This window comes from Vidua macroura, chromosome 10, assembly GCF_024509145.1.
Source record: "Vidua macroura isolate BioBank_ID:100142 chromosome 10, ASM2450914v1, whole genome shotgun sequence".
In the NCBI taxonomy this organism is placed as follows: Eukaryota; Metazoa; Chordata; class Aves; order Passeriformes; family Viduidae; genus Vidua; species Vidua macroura.
This window is the reverse complement of record NC_071580.1, coordinates 5674691-5691891: the sequence shown is the minus strand read 5'-3', so window position 1 is coordinate 5691891 and position 17201 is coordinate 5674691. Positions and strand designations below refer to the sequence as shown.

Genomic DNA, 17201 nt, shown 5'->3' with positions numbered 1-17201 from the left:
AGTCAGAAAAAGCTCTTTATCAAGAAAACAGAGAAGAAAAATTAACTTAGATCTGAAATTTGGCTTTTTGTTATTTTATTTCTGTTAGCTTAGCTGAGCTACTGCTATGCATTCCCCCATAATCAGCTCATGGACCAAAAGCTGCAGTCAATGGTTCCTAGAATTCGCCAGGCTCGTGCATCCTACTGTCATGTACTGCCAATGAGCTGAAGCTGCCCCTGGCCAGCTCAGGGTCAGTGCAATGGGTGAGACTTCAGCAGACACCTGGGGAATCTCCCCAGCTGCTCTGAGACTTCCAGTTCCAATGCTGAACATCATCTTTGAATTAATTCACTGAGTTTTCACTGGAAAGTGCCAGTGAAACACTCCACTGAAACATCTGTTTAGTGGGTGGAGGTTTTCGGCTCAGTTCTGGTGCAGCTTCCTCTGCTTAAGGACAGAGACTAAATGAAGTTATTTTGGTGTGCAGAGAAATGAGTATGCAAGAACTTTGGTGGCTTTGTGTTTACTTCAAGAGTGAGAAAACAAAGTGGTCTTTCCTGAAAGCTTCTGTTAGGACAGCCATTGGACAACAAGTGTGCAAGAGCAGACATTGAGCCTTTATTAAAGGCTCTATGTCTTTTCATGCTTTTGAACCGGGTCTCTATTAAGAAAAGGAATAAGTTGCACAATCCCTTCCAGAGGAACACATTCAGTAACTTCTCCTTGACCACCAGACTTGGGGAAGTCAAAGATTTGGTGCTGAGCTTCTATAAAAAAAGAAGTTTGGGTTGCTCTATTTTTAAGACATGTTTAAGAAAAACAAGTTTATTTATCAATTACTTTCTTTACTGCAAAACAAAATATATTTGATAATTAACTGATAAGAGAAACATCTAAAGCATTTCTGCCCTCTCCAAACACAAGCTGTCCAACTCTTAAAAGAGAAATCCTTAAATAACCTATGCTAGTATTACTTCTAAGCATGGAAAAAGTCACATTGATTAGTTTTTACCCTCACTACTGTACTCCATGAGGTGTCCCCCCCCCCCCACCCCCATAAAGAGAGCTACTCATTCCAAAGAAAATGGAAGTCTAAGGCAATAAAAATAACTCCTCTCCTTAGCTACTGAGTACCAGCACTTCCTTCAAGAGTAAGGTTTTGATTTTAGGCTTTTAGCACCTACAGAAGGATTTTGTAGTTTAAGTTCTAGCATTTTCTCACATCACCTTCTGTTAACTCTTAAATATTTTTAAGAATTCAAGAGATGAGAGTGATAGTACTGAAAATACTTCTTCCCTTGAAACGAAGCCTACAAGTGGGAATAGCGCAAAAAGGATGGAAACTCAAGATTTTTCACACTCCCTCTCCCAAAAATGAATGATGGTGAGAAGTGGCTTTCTTGCTTTTATGTTCTCCTAGAACTGTTTGTTGTGCTCAATTGTGTTTAATGATTTAAATGGAGTTTTCCAAAGGAGGAACTCTTAATTCATTCACCCTCTCCAGAAAGAAATAAGTGTGAAAATGCAGTGGCTTTGTTCTTCTCCCAGAAAGAAAAAAACAAGTGATTCTGTGTATTTACTGCACATCAAATACACTATTTGTTACTCTAAAGAGTGCATTTGACAGAAAGTGAACAGAAGCATAATTTGATGATTGTAGTGATCAGGGTTAAAAAAGAGAAAATTCAGTTATGCTGTGCATGAAGGCATGGCAAGCAGATCACTGCATCACCCTGCTGACACCATGGGTGACTGTAAGCCTAAATTCCATGTCACTGGAAACAGAGCACACCCCACCAATACTGCTGAGAATTGGCAGAGGATATGAATTTTGTCACAAGTTTCCTAGAGTAGGTCTGCAAAGCTAGAGGCACTCACAACTGAAAGCCTTCAGAAAAGCCGAGGTTTCCTCCATGTGCTGGCCCAAAGGCTTTCAGGACTCTCACTTTTACTCAAGAATATTGATATTTTATAGAATCAATGCAAACAAAGCAATATCACCAACAGCTAACACTGCTGCTGTCACTATTGGTAGCATGCTTTGTTACACTAGGTACTCTACAAAGGGAACAGAAATACACCTTTTGGGGTTTGGTTTGGTTTTTACAAAGAATATCGTCCCAATGTTTCCAAAACATGAATGATGAGAGAATTATTACATATGAAATTGCAGAGATAATAAAAATAATATCCAGAACTGAAACATAAAAACTGTGACTACACAGAGTTCTTTTACACAATTGCTAAGATGACTCTGATCCAGGCTCTGGGAACATTTGCTCCTTCATAACCACGTGTTTTAAAGTGTATCACAGGAAAAAAGCAGCCAATAAAGTTTCTTGCACTGACCACCTGTCTGGCATCATGGGCTGACAGTTTTGACAAGATAATAATGACAAATATTTCACCTTCAACAATGGCAGGAGTGCTGGGAGCAAAGGGACAGTGCCAATCCTGTCCGCCTCACTAAACCAGAGGGGCACAGATTCTGATGTTGTATATTGTTGGTGCTCGGGTTTTCTTGTTAGTGCTGGTCAGTTGTTTGTTTTTAAGAGCAACATGGCTATTTTATCTGATGAAAAATGGTACAGCAAAAGGAACAGAATTATTTGGTTTCCCTCTAAATTACAAGCAGTTGTTTAGGCTACAACCTCAATTACAACAGGAGATGAGGGAAAAATACTTTCTTCCACAATTTAAATGGACTAAATACAAAGGAAAGGATAACCAGTCTCAAAATCCACAGTGAAAAAAGGTTTTCAATGTCTATGCAAATGGTGCACTAAAAAAAAGAGTGAGTGCCAGCAGCAGAGACCTTGCACAAACAGCACTGAGCAAAGCCCAGGAAAGACTGACTCCATCATTCCTTGTCTTGTCCAAGTTTTATTTCCAACCCTAATTGTGCCACCACTTTTTCACCCATTACAAGGATGCTGTGGTATAAAACTTAACACAAATGCAAACATCACCTCTTTGGAACTTAGTGAGAAACAAAATATATTTGTTCCCATTTATTTCTAAGCATTAATAACAGGTAATTACTAAAGGGACCAGAAAAGGCTCCAAAAGACCACTCTGACCTGCAACTCACTGATGTGGACTGAACAGAATTAAGATTTAGGTCTTTTTCCCCTTTGGCCACTTTGCTGGGGGATGGTTGAACAGAGGAGCAGTCTCCTTTTTCAAAAGTATATCCAGGAAAATGACTGACATGTTGTTCAAGCTCTCCCTAATCCCTTGCTGAGTGAGAAAATCACATGCCAAGGGAATTTATTAGTATGCAGGAAAAAGAAGGATTCGTTATTTTTTGATATTTTGTTAACAATGCATATATTATTTTCACAATACCTGAATTATGGGTAATTGTTCTGTCTCTCTGAGACTTAACAATCCTGACATGATTGACAAATGTAACAGAATGTGACCTGTTTTACCTTCATGACCATAAGAAAACTCAACATCTCTCTTTCACTCTAAAAATCCTGATTTGGAAGGCTGAAACAAGACCACTTTCCTCACAGGAGTATTTTTCCCTCCATAGAAAACAGGTGCTTTGTCAAAATGCAATTTTTGAAGTTCCTTTAAATTCCATTTTCTAATCAGTTCCTGCTCCTCAGTTTTCACTCCCAGAGCATTAGCAACCAAACCTCAAGAAAAAAAAGTTAGCAATCAAAATCAGCAATGGCCTCTTGATTCACTTTTAATGTTTTATACTTCCTAGTTAATGAAAATATAGTTCTGTAGAAAATAAATAACAACTCAAGCTTCAGCAACTTCAGACTTCAGCAGCTGAAGGATGAGTGCACAGAAGCCAAAGCTGCAGACACATTATTATGAAGTTGGTTTGCAGAAGGTAGAGAAAAGAAGGATTAGTTTCTCCTGTTTCCTTCTAATTTGGTCTTTTCTGTATTCAAATTCCTATATTCATTAAACTCCTATAAAGGTCTGGTGCACAGAAGATGGTACTTTTTAATCTGAGGCTATAAATGATAGTAATGCAGAGTATACAAAATGTAATAGAAATTTCCCTGCCCTTTGAGCCATTTGATTATTTAGGAAAACACCTAGCACCCCTACTTTTGATGAATCTTGCAGTTATAATTGAAAGCAAAGGAAAAATTGCATGACAAATACAAGCAGCTTAAGAAAAAGAGAATGGAAGAGTGAGGGAATGAAGAAAGTTTGTCAGCAAGAGCGCTTATGTTATAAATGCGAATACTAACTCCATCTTGCACAACTAAGAAGTAAATCTTACTATTATTCTAAGATCACATTAGGAAACAGAAAGTCTAGAAATCTAATACAGGAAATCAAAGCTGATCAGCTCTAAATAGAAAAAAAAAATCACCATTTTATTCTTATCTACTCTTTTAGAAAAAGCACCTCTTCAAAAGAGAGTTTAGATTTTGGCAAGATGAACACACATCTCTAGATCCATCTAGCACAGCTGGGAAGGGCTGTAGTTTAAGTAGGTCAGCTTGCATTCCAGGCACATATGTAAGCTTTTATAACAAATTTACTATATGAAATACAGTGATTTAATATGGAGATGGATTTTCAAGCCAACGAAGACTCGAATGCTGAAATATCTTCTACCCCAGCAAATACAGAAGAGCCAGGAAGAATCTTCTGAGTGAATCTTCAATCACTAAATATTGCAACAACAGGAGAGCTATAGAACACACACACACACATAGATATAAAGATAAATATCTATGTATATCCTACAGAGAAACAACAATATGGTACAAAGGATCTCACAGTGTGGGACTGCCCCGTACAGCAGGACAGGCAGCTCCTGCAATCCACACATCCCATCAAGAGCCTGAATCCCTCCAGAATGGAGCAAAGCAACCAAACTCTGTTCTGACACATCATCCACCAGGCTAAACAGGGTCTCTGACAAATACTTTTGGTCCCACCTATAGACAAATGAGGGTGCAAACTGTCCAGAAAAGCCTCTGAGCTGATATTCCCACACCCATTTTTGACTTTTCTAGCCAGCAGACTTGCTGCCCTCTTGTGCCAGGTGTGGTTGGTTGTCTCCTGAAGCTCTGGTAAGCCATTCCCTCCACTAGTCCCACTGATTCCTTTGCTTTGATTCTAAAATTAAGAGCCAGACATGGTTACGTGATAAAGGGTTTTTACTTGGGTATTTAATAAGGATTTTTATGGTGCAACACTTTGCCAAGGTGGAACATGCCAAAATGCACACACATGGTAGATCATGGATACAATTTTATACATCTTGCAAATTAGCTTATCTAACAAAGATGCCCTAATGAGAGGCTTGAATGAATAGTATGACATCCCTCTATCCTAAAGTACTCCCCCCTAGATGGGTTTAATCTTCGTTTACAGGATGTGTTTTACACTTTGGTTTTTTTGAGATAGCGTAGGGTTTCCTGGCCTCCAGCTGTGAGGTCTTTGGGATGTTTGGTCTTCTGGCCTAACAGAATACCAGGACTGTGCTAAAATACCAGATTTAAGGAATTGCAAGTATGCATGCTAAGGGTACTAAGAATACATAAGAGGTATATATAAAAGAAAAGGCAAAAAATCATCATGGCATCACCACAGTAGGAAGGTCTCCAGTATTTCCTGCTCCTTCTCTGTTTCCTGCTACCTAAAAAATGTTTATCAGCCCCCACAGGGGCACCCACAGGGGAAAAAGAAGCTTTCCTTGCTGCTGGCAGGCTGTAAGGTGAGCACAGGCTCCCTGACCCAGCTGCTCCGTGCAGGGCACACGTTCAGCTCAGCACAGCCTCGCCCCCATCTCCTCCTCTCCAGTGACAGCCTCGCACATCACACCTGCTTACAGCCCCCTGCAGATGCAGCACAGCTCGTTAGTCTGCAGCAAAGCACATTTCATTAGTTTTTAACAACCAGGCTGCAAGATCAGATGGGCAGGCACTGGGACTACACAAAGTGAGGCCAAGGTTCTGGCCCAGCACAATCTCTGCATCTGAGTTGTGCTCCAGACTGAATAAATTCCTCATTTTTTCCAAACTAGCTGTTAGATCAATTATTTACCATAAGTAACTCCCCATACAAAGCCTTTCTAGTGTGGAATAACACTCTTCATTATTGTTTGCATCTCTGAATCAGCTTTGCAGTACTGCTAAAAAACAGAAGGAGCTCTATTTTCCCAGAGAGAGTAAAGGCAGCAAAATCTTATTCTCCCCAACTGAGGGAAAAAAAAAAGACAAATTATTTTTAGATTAGCACTGTTTTCCATTTCTCCCCAAATCTACAATAAAGTTTTATTTTTCCCAATTCCAGTTGCAGTGCTGTACTCTTAGAAAACACAGCTGTTGGCTTGGTACTTACTTGTATGCAGTTATTGCATTGCTTCCTATATTTTCACATGGATTTTTAAAATACAGAAGAAACATAGGAAATTAGATCTAAAATGCATCAGCCATGACCCTTTTTTTCCTGTTGTATCATCTGCTTTAACCAATAAACTGTCTCCATATCCCAGATTGACAGGATAGTATGTAACACAAAACAGCACAGAATCCAAAATGAAGGATGAAAAGTTAATTTTGTGTCCATAATTAAGAAAATAAATCAGAATCACTTTCATACAGTGGTCATGGTGTACACAAAAAAAAGTAAATTTTAATTCTTGTCTGCTCTGGGTTGAACTTTCCATGAGTTTCTGTGTTTCAGTTCCATAAGAAATAAAGCAACCCAAGAGAAATTGCTACAATATGGGTCAGTAAAAGAAGATTAAAATCCTTGCAAAAGTAAGTTGAAAGTGTAAAAACTGGCTGATTTAAAGCATCATAGTGTAAGTTTCCTTAACCAACATTTCAATGTAACCCATGATTTAATAGATCGGTAATACTGAAATTTCCTACGACAGCAAGCAGGCATTTCAACAGAATGCTGAAAGCACTTAATATGCTCCACTCACATTCCATAAAGCTGGACAACAGTGATTTAAAGTTTAAAATTATTCCATTTGAATTGCAAATAAAAGAACATTTCTGGTAACATTACAGAAGTTGATCATGCTTTTTTCAACAGAAATGCATTGTACAGACAGAGAGTAATACAAACTGCCCACAGTTTAAAAAAAAAAAAAAGCTTACTTATTCTCTTGGTTCAATTATAAGTATTTTTAAGGTATTTTGCTATCTTAGAATCTGCTGTAGGGGAGTAAGCAGACAGCAATTTGGACACCTTTGACATGAACACAGATTCATCTTAAAATTTTAATTTTTTCCTTCATTGATACAGCAGATTAAAGCACAGCTTCAAGGCTTTGGGTCCACAGTTTCTGTAACACCAGTGCAGTTGCAGCTCCCTCGATGCTAGTGGTTAAATTTGGGTTAATACAATTCTATCCACAGACAATTACACGTGCAGATGATGAGAAAGAGCATTCTTGCCCCAGACCAAGGTTGCCCTAAAGAATACAAGTTACCAGTCCAGAGCAGTTTATCCAAACTTTCCCATGAATCATCATGAACTACGAAACATTTCTCAATACCCTGTAGCAAACTCAGGGCTTGTAATACAAGTATAAACCATTAAAAAGATAAATAGTAAGTCAGAGCTGCAGCCTGCAAGAGAAGGAAGGAGAAAGATCATTTTGTTAATGACAATGGCCTCAAGGCTTTGGCCATCCAAACTGAAACTTTTCAAACCTTTCACCTGATTTTCTGAGGATCTCCAGTTGCAAGGAAGCAGTTCCACACAGCTGGCTGCTGCTGTCTGGTCTCTGTGTGTTTGCTTGGGGACAGAGAGGGAGAATGGATTGTGCAGAAAAAAAATGTTAGATGAAAACATTGATAAAAATCAGACTAGTATTCCAAGTCTGATAATTGCAAAGCCTGCAGTAAATGTAATGGATTTCTTTGCAAATTCCATCCATATATTTCCATGCAAACAGTGTTTTTTTGACAGCTGGTCAGGTTTCACACGATGCCAAAATGCTCTACAGTTTCAGCTGTAAGAATAACTACCAACAAAAAGCTTGAACTCAACAAGAAAAAGGGGAAGCAAGTATTTGGCTAATGACAATTGCTCTTATCAGTAAGGGAGAAGTATTTGATTCTTTTGTTTAAGAATTCCCAAGATGATACAACTATAGATATACACACACTTTAACCTCACTTTTACCTGGTGTAAGAAATAGGCACAAAATTGCCAGGTGAGATCTTTTGTCCAAATCAAAGAATCCAATCTGTCTCCTACAGCTTTGACCTCATCATTAGGCACCAAAGTTGTTTCTGAGAAACAAAGGAACAAAGAAAACTACTGTCTCTTGAAATGTTCAAAATACACTGCAGCCTCTGTAAGCCAGTTGTACCTTCTTCCTTCATAATTTTCTCCATATAAAAGAAAAATAGTTACTGGATAGTTACTCACTTGATGACAACAACATTCATGGGGTAGTGTCAATGTACTTTCCCAAAAGTCTTCTAGGGAACACCAAATTAACACCACATCCCTAAGGAAACATCACCTACCTACAACCCTGCTGCAGCACAAAAAGAGATCCACCCCTCGTGCTGACACCTGTGTTCAAAATCCATTTGAGTTGTTTAAGAACAACTTGTACAAGGTCAAGTCTGTCAGAGTCCTCAGTGTGTTCTCAGCCTGACATTATTTCTGTGTAAGAAGGGAAACAAAGCAGATGTATCACTTCAGAGCTGTGTTTAACCACAAAAAAGGCTTCTTCTCAGGGCTGCAATAAGAACACAAACTCCAGCTCATTATCTTTTAGCACTAATGATAATTTTCAGAGGCTGTCAGACGAAGAAAACAGGACTTTACATGGAATTAGGTCTAAGAGCTCTCAATTTTAGTCAAATCTCTTCCTAGACACGGCTCTCATCTTGAAAGCACAATAACTGCATGGGACAGGAAGCACACGTTTTCTTCCTTTAAGTACAACATTTGATTTGCTTCTATTCCTCTTGTGTTTCTTTTAGAAGTATTGAAATACACTGAGACAAAACACATAAGATACAAATCTAACCCAGTCACAATACATATAGAGGATAAAGTCTGCAAACCCTCATAAATCTGTCTTCATGAGCTCCAGAGATGAGCCAGTGTCAACTCCTATGCAGTGACAAGGGACCTCAGCCCATCCTCCCAGGTTGCCAGGCAACCATTCCTGTATCCTTGGCTTTATTCATCAGCCATTAAGCACCATCAGGCTCCCTTTCTTTTCTCCCTCACACAGGCTCCCACTCTTGGAGATGGATGAAGGGGAGGGGGAAGTTAAACAACATGACTTTCTTTCCAAGCAGAAGCAACATTCTGAGTTTTAATAGCTGATAGGTTTTAGCCAATTCACACAACTCAGATAATTGCTTTGTAGTGAAAGGTAAGGGATGATTGGAAGGTATGGCTGCCTTAGGAAGAGGGTTCTGTTAAAAGTTGACATTAATGGACAGCTAATATTATTAGACAATGATGATCTCATACTGACAGTACTAAAGTGCCCTTTGAATTTGTAATAACATAAAGCAACAGATGACAGTTTTTTTTAAACCCAGAAGAATGGCATTCACCATGAGGAAGTGCTGTCCTAAACCATGTCAAGATAAATAAAAAACAATTGATCTCAGAAGCAGAACTGTGTTATCTTTAACTTATTCCAGGGAAACAAAGCAGTACTTCAGCCACTGGAGGTACTGATGCAGTCCTTAGTATCAGTCCAGTCCTTAGTACCAGTGCAAACACACCCCACCTCTGGAGCACTTGTCTCGCTGTCATTCTCAAGCCCCAGGATCAATGCCACTGGCAGGCCCCAACAGGGCAGGCCTGCAGCCCAAACAGAGCTGGGCAGTGAAAATGAAAGTGAAGATTCCTCTCCTCCCAGCCCAGGTTGGCTTCAGCCAGAGCAGCCCTCACTCAGCTCCTCACACGGCAGCCCAAGTGTCGCCAGTGGCACAGGGCAAGTGGCAGGGCCATGCTGAGGACAGAGGAGGACACAGCTCTTTCAGCTGAAGTCCACTCTTGCATCACCTTTTGCTGCCATCAAATAACCAACAAATACTGAACCTGATTTGGTTCTAGAAGTACGTGAAATTTAAGGGCAAATCCTGGGCCTTTAAACCAAATACACAACTGAACAAATTCTGACACAAAATATTTCCAGTTTATTGTGCTCCCGGGACGTGGATCTATGGCTTGTGCCAGTATCGCAACTCCAATACTGGGATATGAAGTGGCACATGGTTTCTGTGATGCCTACGTGCATTGGTTAAATTTGGGGCAAGTTTTGCTTGAAAATAAGGTTTTTTGGGCACCTCACTGGTGCCCTCATCCACAGACATCTACAGCAGGGCATGTAGAATCAAAAAGTTCCAAAGACTGAAAATTACCCATTCTGAGTAATTTCAGTGAATGAACAAGATATACTAAACATTCAAATCATGATAAAGGACACTTAGTTGAGATTAAGAATAATTAGCTGAACTCACAGGTAGCTAACTGTTCATAAAGTTTTTTAAATAACTCTTTTCTGCAATGATTTCACAAACAAAACAAGCTTGCCACAGCAAGTTAAACAATTCTGGAGGAGAAAGGCTAAAAATATGCAGTTAGAGGATACATTTTCCATATACATGAGAAATCAAAGCATATACATATATAATGAAAGCTGTAGAGTGCTGAAAATTAGTCTCTGGTTTGGCTCTTACTTTCCTACAGATATTTAATTACCCCTTCATCATTTTCACTGCCTTGCTCCCTATACCAGGAGTATGGTACCATGAAAGGAAAATTAAGAGCAAGAAGAATGTGAATTACCATTCTACCCATTTTGTTTGCAACTGAGCTCCCGACATACAGAAGCTCAGAGCTGCAACCTGATTTTCAATTATTTATACTTTGTTGCCTTTTTAATTTCATATTTTCCATTCAATTAGAATGATCTCTCCTTCATATGCATATTCAATTTTCAGACAAAACCAGACAGTTACCAAGGCAGTATGTAAGACACATAAGCATTCATGCCACTGTCTGTCATTTCTCTTAATTACTGAAGCCATACTCAAATTACTGGCTTATGCTTACACTTTATTTTGACTAAATTTTAAGTTTTGCAACTTAACTCCTTAAAATACTATTTTTATTCCGAGTACATGATATCCTCACACTTCTTCCAAGCTGAAAAACAACCATGATGAGAAGAAAAGTTAGAAGAGGTTTTTTTCATTTACCTTAAAGCCAAGATGGGAGCAGCTTTGTAGAGACTTTGTCATGAAGGCATATTTTCAATCTGGCCTCTACACTAATTCTCTGCAAAAGAGGGATACATTACATTTTATAATACCACTCATTGAAACAGAAAACCGATCATTTGCAATGATGCAAATTGTAAATATAAATAGAAGATGCATTTTCCTGACACTACAGCAAAGTAGAACATATTTCAAAGCATAATGGTACTTAGGAAATATTTTTCTTACTTAGAGAAACAAAATCTCTGCCTAAAATGTTAAAATCAGTGTCCTTGTATCTAAAGCAAGGTCTAACTCTTCAGCAGGGAATTTGTGGTGGCACTTCTGCTATACTATGACAACTATAACAACTGCCTTTGTTATCCATCAATAAACAGGAAGTGTTCTTATTACAACAAATAAACAACACTGATACTATGATCATTTCAATATTTCACCTATTTCCCAGTAGGAGCCTCATTATCATCCATATAAATCTCCCTCCTTCTTTAATGAAATTCAGTTGTCAATGTGTTCCTTCCTTAAGCAAAACAAGGTAGTTCAGTACATATTTAAACAGTCTCTGTGCATATCACTGAAGTTCAGTCGTAGTCAAGGCTTATTATAAAGAGTCCACAGATTGCTCCACTAATAAGCAAGCTTCCATTGCTGCACTCCATAAATTATAAAACAAAGAGGGAAAAGGACCAAGAGCAACCAACTTTTGCCATAACTTTCTGTAAACACAACCATATCAGTAAATAAGTAATTTAAAAAAAATAAAAGATAAATGCACTGTGACTGTTGAAGGAAAAACTGTGGCACTCCGTGCCATGGTCTGGTTCACTCAGTGGTGTTGGACCTCAGAGGTCTTTTCCAAGCTCATTGATTCTGTGATTTCTTTTCAATGTCCAGAATGCAGAACCCACCCAGCTCCTCCATTACTCCATTTCATAGCACCACAACCAGCACTAATCCAAATAAACAAATAACACACTGAACTAGCAGGAGTTGCATCTCTCAGACACTTGGCTTTAATATAAATTTTACTGATTTTACAGTTAAAGCAAGAATAGTAATGTTGGATTTGGATGCTCAAAGCTTTGTACAGCCAAGTAAAAGCAAGAGAAAAATACCAGTCCTAAAGAAAATTCATGTTTTGCCTCTCAAAAACCCAGTCCCCTCTTCACAAAGGCAGTTGAAAATGTACTGCAGCAAAGCAGCAAAATTTTTAACTGAAGGATGGATTTACCATGTTCCAAATATCACATTTCCTTAACAATACAATATTGTACTACTCTTCTGCAAAACAACACCTCTAGACTATACAGCTCCTGTAAGTGTATCTTACATTCATGGTCTGACTGGACAAGACAAAAGGAAGCTGAAAAAAACAACAAAAAACCCCAGTCTTTTCCCTGGACCAGAAAAAAAAAAAAAAAAAGTATTTGCTCGCAGGTCTCAGATAAAAGCTTCACGTTACAACATTTTATCTTTCTTACAGTTTTACTGCTCAAAAGATGAACTATGAGATTAAATCCAACTTTCTATTAAGCTCTAGAGACAGTCACATGCCATGCAACTCATAAGACTTCAGAGTTTGGACACAATAGTAGATATTGAATATATGAGGGAAGCATTTCAAAAAGGCATTAACACTAATAGGGCTTACATATGTGTATCAAGGGAAGAATAGCTGCTAAGTTATGACACTACTCAGTCCTGACCCAGAGGTACAGAAAGAAGCTGTCTGTATAATTCCATTGAATTCTGAGAGATTCTCCTAAATTCACCCACTTAGAAGAGTGATTTTTTTTTTTTTTTTAAGGCATCTACTGGAGAGGAAAAGAAGTGAGGGGGGAAAAAAAGTCAAATCATAGACTAATCACTCAAACACGGTTGTGTTTTACCAGTTTGAAGAACAAGTGCAGGGGCAAATTTAGCAGACACAGCATGGGGGTTGTTTTGTTTATTTAGTTGAAAATCAGTGGGAAAAAACGCCACAGTGAACGATTCCACAAAGCATCAACAGATTATAGTTTTGTCCTGTCTCTCACATTTGGACATGCAGAACATTTTAAGTTTTTTCTGTCACCACGACTAATAACTCCAGGCTCTCACACCCCTACACCTTCTAGATATACAGTTAAAAAGGAGCAAAACAATTTGTTGACATAGTAACACAACAAGATTCAGGGAACTGAAAGTAAAAGGTCATGCTTCAGTTTTACCAGCCAGAGCCATTTATTTCATTAGTGACCAGCTTCCTTGGCAGTAATGACTATGTTCATCCATGCCACCTATATATAACTTTTATGCAGCTAGCAAAGGTACAGATAACGACTCTGAAGTAATTTCAGTAGGGAAGCCTGAGGAAAAAAATTCCTGTACACAAATCCTGAACAAATTGTTCTCTCCTCAACAAAGTTTATATTTGAGAAGGAAAGTATTTCTTGCTAGGAGAGAATATTGCAAATTAGAGCAGAAATCCCATTTCACTTGAAATTGTAATTCCTGTGTTTCACATGAGGCTCAGAATTCAGTGGGTAGAGAGGGCAGGGAGAGGAAGGAGGGATACAAGGATACAACAGCTCTTGGATTAGATGTTGCCACTTTTGATCCATCATCACATTTTCTCAGATTATGAAAATGAATTTTTCCCAGTAGTACATTTTATGCTTGACAGATTACAGATCAGTTTACACATTCACAATTGGAGCACTTGGATTTTACAGAAGTTCCAGGTCTTTTGAGAGCAGCATTTGTTATATGGTTTGACATGAGTCAAGAGAAACATTCCATGGGACAATGCCAGAGACACTTTCTGGCAATGAAATGGGTGAAGTCACAAACCCCTTAATGATCTCTGCAGCCAGCCTGAATTTAACATATTTTCTTTGACTTTACAGCTGGCTCAGAAAGGTCATTAGACTATTATATCTACTGTTATGTAGAGCAGCACTATACACATGTAAAGTTTCTATAGCAACACTTTCTTAATTCACTCTTTAAGCAAAACACCAATTAGCTTTTTATTATAGCCAATTAAAAAAATCTGCACACTAATTGACAACCTCTCTACACAGAATTTAAGCTTATGCAGAGGAAAATTGCAGTAAAATTTTTTTATGGTAATAGCTTACTTCCTATTCTCCCCTCTTAAGAGAACAGTAAATTATTCATGACTGGGGCTGAACATTTATTTTCCAATCTAAACCATTCAGACACAGAAGTAACCTATCCTGATATGCCTTAAATCTGAAGAGAGCCTGAAGATTACAGGTTTCAAAAAGGCATCAGAAATGTAATCAGCTGACTTATTTCTGCATTGCAGGAAACTGGGCATTGGCCCCTGCACCTGGAGATCATGCAAGAGGCAGCCAGCAAAGTGTTTCTCTTTCAGAGTAGCCAAGCATGTTGAGCCAAGCGAGAAAGATCGCAAAAAAAACAGTACCAAAAGTCAAATTTAGCAGGGCAGAAAAGACATTTTCATTTCCTTCCTAGCACTTAGTGTTGGTTTTCTCAGATGTCTTCTGCACAGCTGGTGATGACAGCTTCTTTGTATGTCACTTTGAGTAGCAAATATCAAGACATATTAGTCAGAAAGCAGTCGGTGAACACAACATAAAGGGGAATACAACATGATGCAGAGTATCAGGAGAAATAGTCAACAAGAGAAGTTAAACCATCCTTTTTTTGTAATATCTTCTGCAGGAAGCTGAATAAAAAGCATCATTCCCCTTACAGTTCTTCCATGTGAGGTGCTGGGCTTCACTTTACTAATAAATAAATAAATACACACAGAATGAGGTGGCAGATGGCTCTTCTGACAAGCTCAGCATGCCCCAATCAAGAATTAATGGTACTTGAGGTATCAGTAGGTCTGCTGATTCTTAAGGACACACTACAGAAACTGCTCCTATTCTCACCATCTTATTTACACCCACTGTCCTACTGTGCAGTATTGACACAGAAACCTGAGGCATCTCACAAGTAATGTGGGGAAACCAAAAGAGTTTCCCTTGAAAGGCTGACAAGGAGAAAGAGGGGTTAGAGTGGTCTTTCAAACCTGCCACTGTAGAGAAGAGATCAAGGTATCCACACATGTGAAAGAAACCACTGTGTGTAACCTTGGAGTTGCTGCAGCCTGCAACAGGTCTGGATACACGGTCAGGCTCTGCAGTACTCGGGGACACCAGCGACAAGGGACTGAGTCAGCAGTTACAGGCTTCTGTTCTCAGGTCTTCGGAGAGGTAAACTCCCAAACCCAGGTCCCTGAATTCCCAGGAAATGGGAGCATTTCCAAGTTCCAAGCCTTACAAGTGCAAAGTGCCCGATGTCAGATGCTGAGCTCTGCCTCCTGCAGGGAGACTGTCTCAGTCTAAGACACAGTGCGCAGTGCTGCACACAGAAGAGGTTCTAATTCAAACTAATGTCATACTTTGCTGTCCCAAGACTTTGAATATTTCTTCTCTAGTAAACCCTTGTGACCAGCACCTCACCAAAGTACAGTCAGTTCACCCACCCCTGCAGTGAACATCTCTCCCTTCTTTGCCCTCAAAGGAAGGAGAGCAGCCCACTTGAGAGTACCAGAACAACCAAATAAGCTTTTTATTTCTTTTTTTTTTTTTTTTTTCATTTTTTAAAGCTATTGCATTGGCATCTCAAGCCATTTAAAATTTCAGTCAGTCCACCCTGCCAGTTAAACATTACACAGACACAGAGTTCATTCAAGGAGAAAGTTTAGGGCAAAGTTTAAAGGCAGCTGGCTTTTATTGGCAGCAGTCAGGATCCCCTTCAGTTGCTTTCCAGGAATGCACATTGCCAGGATCAGAAAGGCTCCAGCTGGTGACAGTCACTTTTCAAACACATCAGCACCAGGTATCTCTTTCTTGCTGTCTTCCCTGATCTGCTCTTTGCCCAGGCAGCCTGCTCAGAGCAGGCACGTCCATGTGGTCAGGCGGCTGCTGTGTGATGTGAAAACCCTCGAGGGAGTACAACAACAGATATGATTTCTGGCAGTCTCATCCCTGCCAAGAAAACACCTTCAGTGGCCTAAAATATGAACCCAAGGCAGCTGTGCAGCCGTCCCAGCCTTCGTAAAAGCAGACAGTTCACAAACCAGCATCAGGCAGGTAGAAGCTTCTCCCCAATAATCCCTGTTATTAGGATCACCATTCAAAGTATCTTCATTAAAAGAGCAATCTGCACATCCAGCTGCAGGTAGAGGACACAGAGCTACGTGCCACTTTAAGACCCCAGAAAAACCAATTTTTTCTTGGGTTGACTTTTTTTTTACTGTTTTGCAGGAGAGCTGACTGCAATTAAACTGTCTTTGTCTAAGTATAAAAGCTCATTTCTGTTATTTCCAAGAAGTAATGGGATGGCTTTGTTGCTTTTGTAAATTACTCACCCACTGTTACAATCTACCATAGAACTAAAGCAAATTAAAACAATAGCCAAGGCATCACTGAGAGCAAAGATTTTCAACAGTTTTGAAAGATCCTTTTTGACTCCTTTCATTTACTTTTCTGCTTTTGAGACACATAAAACACAGAAGCATGATTGCAGTAAATTTTGATAACTACCATAGATTTCTCCCACACTCTCAATGAAGGAAAGTATTTCAGAAAAACCTTCCATCCAAATTTATCTTTTCAATTTCTGCACAATCCCATGTTGGCAATAATATGCACCCGTTACACTGGATGATGAAAAGAAGAATTTAAAGGAAACTATAATTTTCCTGCAACATTTTTCAACCTCTGAAAAGAGGACTTTCTCAATCTGATGTCTGGACACAGAACCTGAAAGCAAAATTACAGCAAAAAGATAATTTTCTTCACAAATTGGTGAAGAAAGAAAAGTATCAACTTTATGATCTGCTTCACTTCAATAATCTGAAATTACTACCTCAAACCAGAGAAAATGCAGTTTTGTTACTATTTTTAATAATATTTATATGATGAAATGTTATCCAAATAATGTTATTTTATCACTGGTCTAAGTCTTGGTATTTAATTAAAG

The 17201-nt window shown here is 38.9% G+C and overlaps 1 protein-coding gene across 1 annotated transcript in view; it reads right to left on the bottom strand.

Moving 5' to 3' along the window:
* The window catches only part of NAALADL2 (N-acetylated alpha-linked acidic dipeptidase like 2), a 416276-nt gene that overhangs the window by 313113 nt on the left and 85962 nt on the right, over window positions 1–17201 (bottom strand). Inside the window, exon 3 of the mRNA XM_053986839.1 lies at window positions 11175–11253. The gene's annotated coding sequence lies outside the window, so the exon portion shown is untranslated. The remainder of the gene's footprint in view (window positions 1–11174; window positions 11254–17201) is intronic.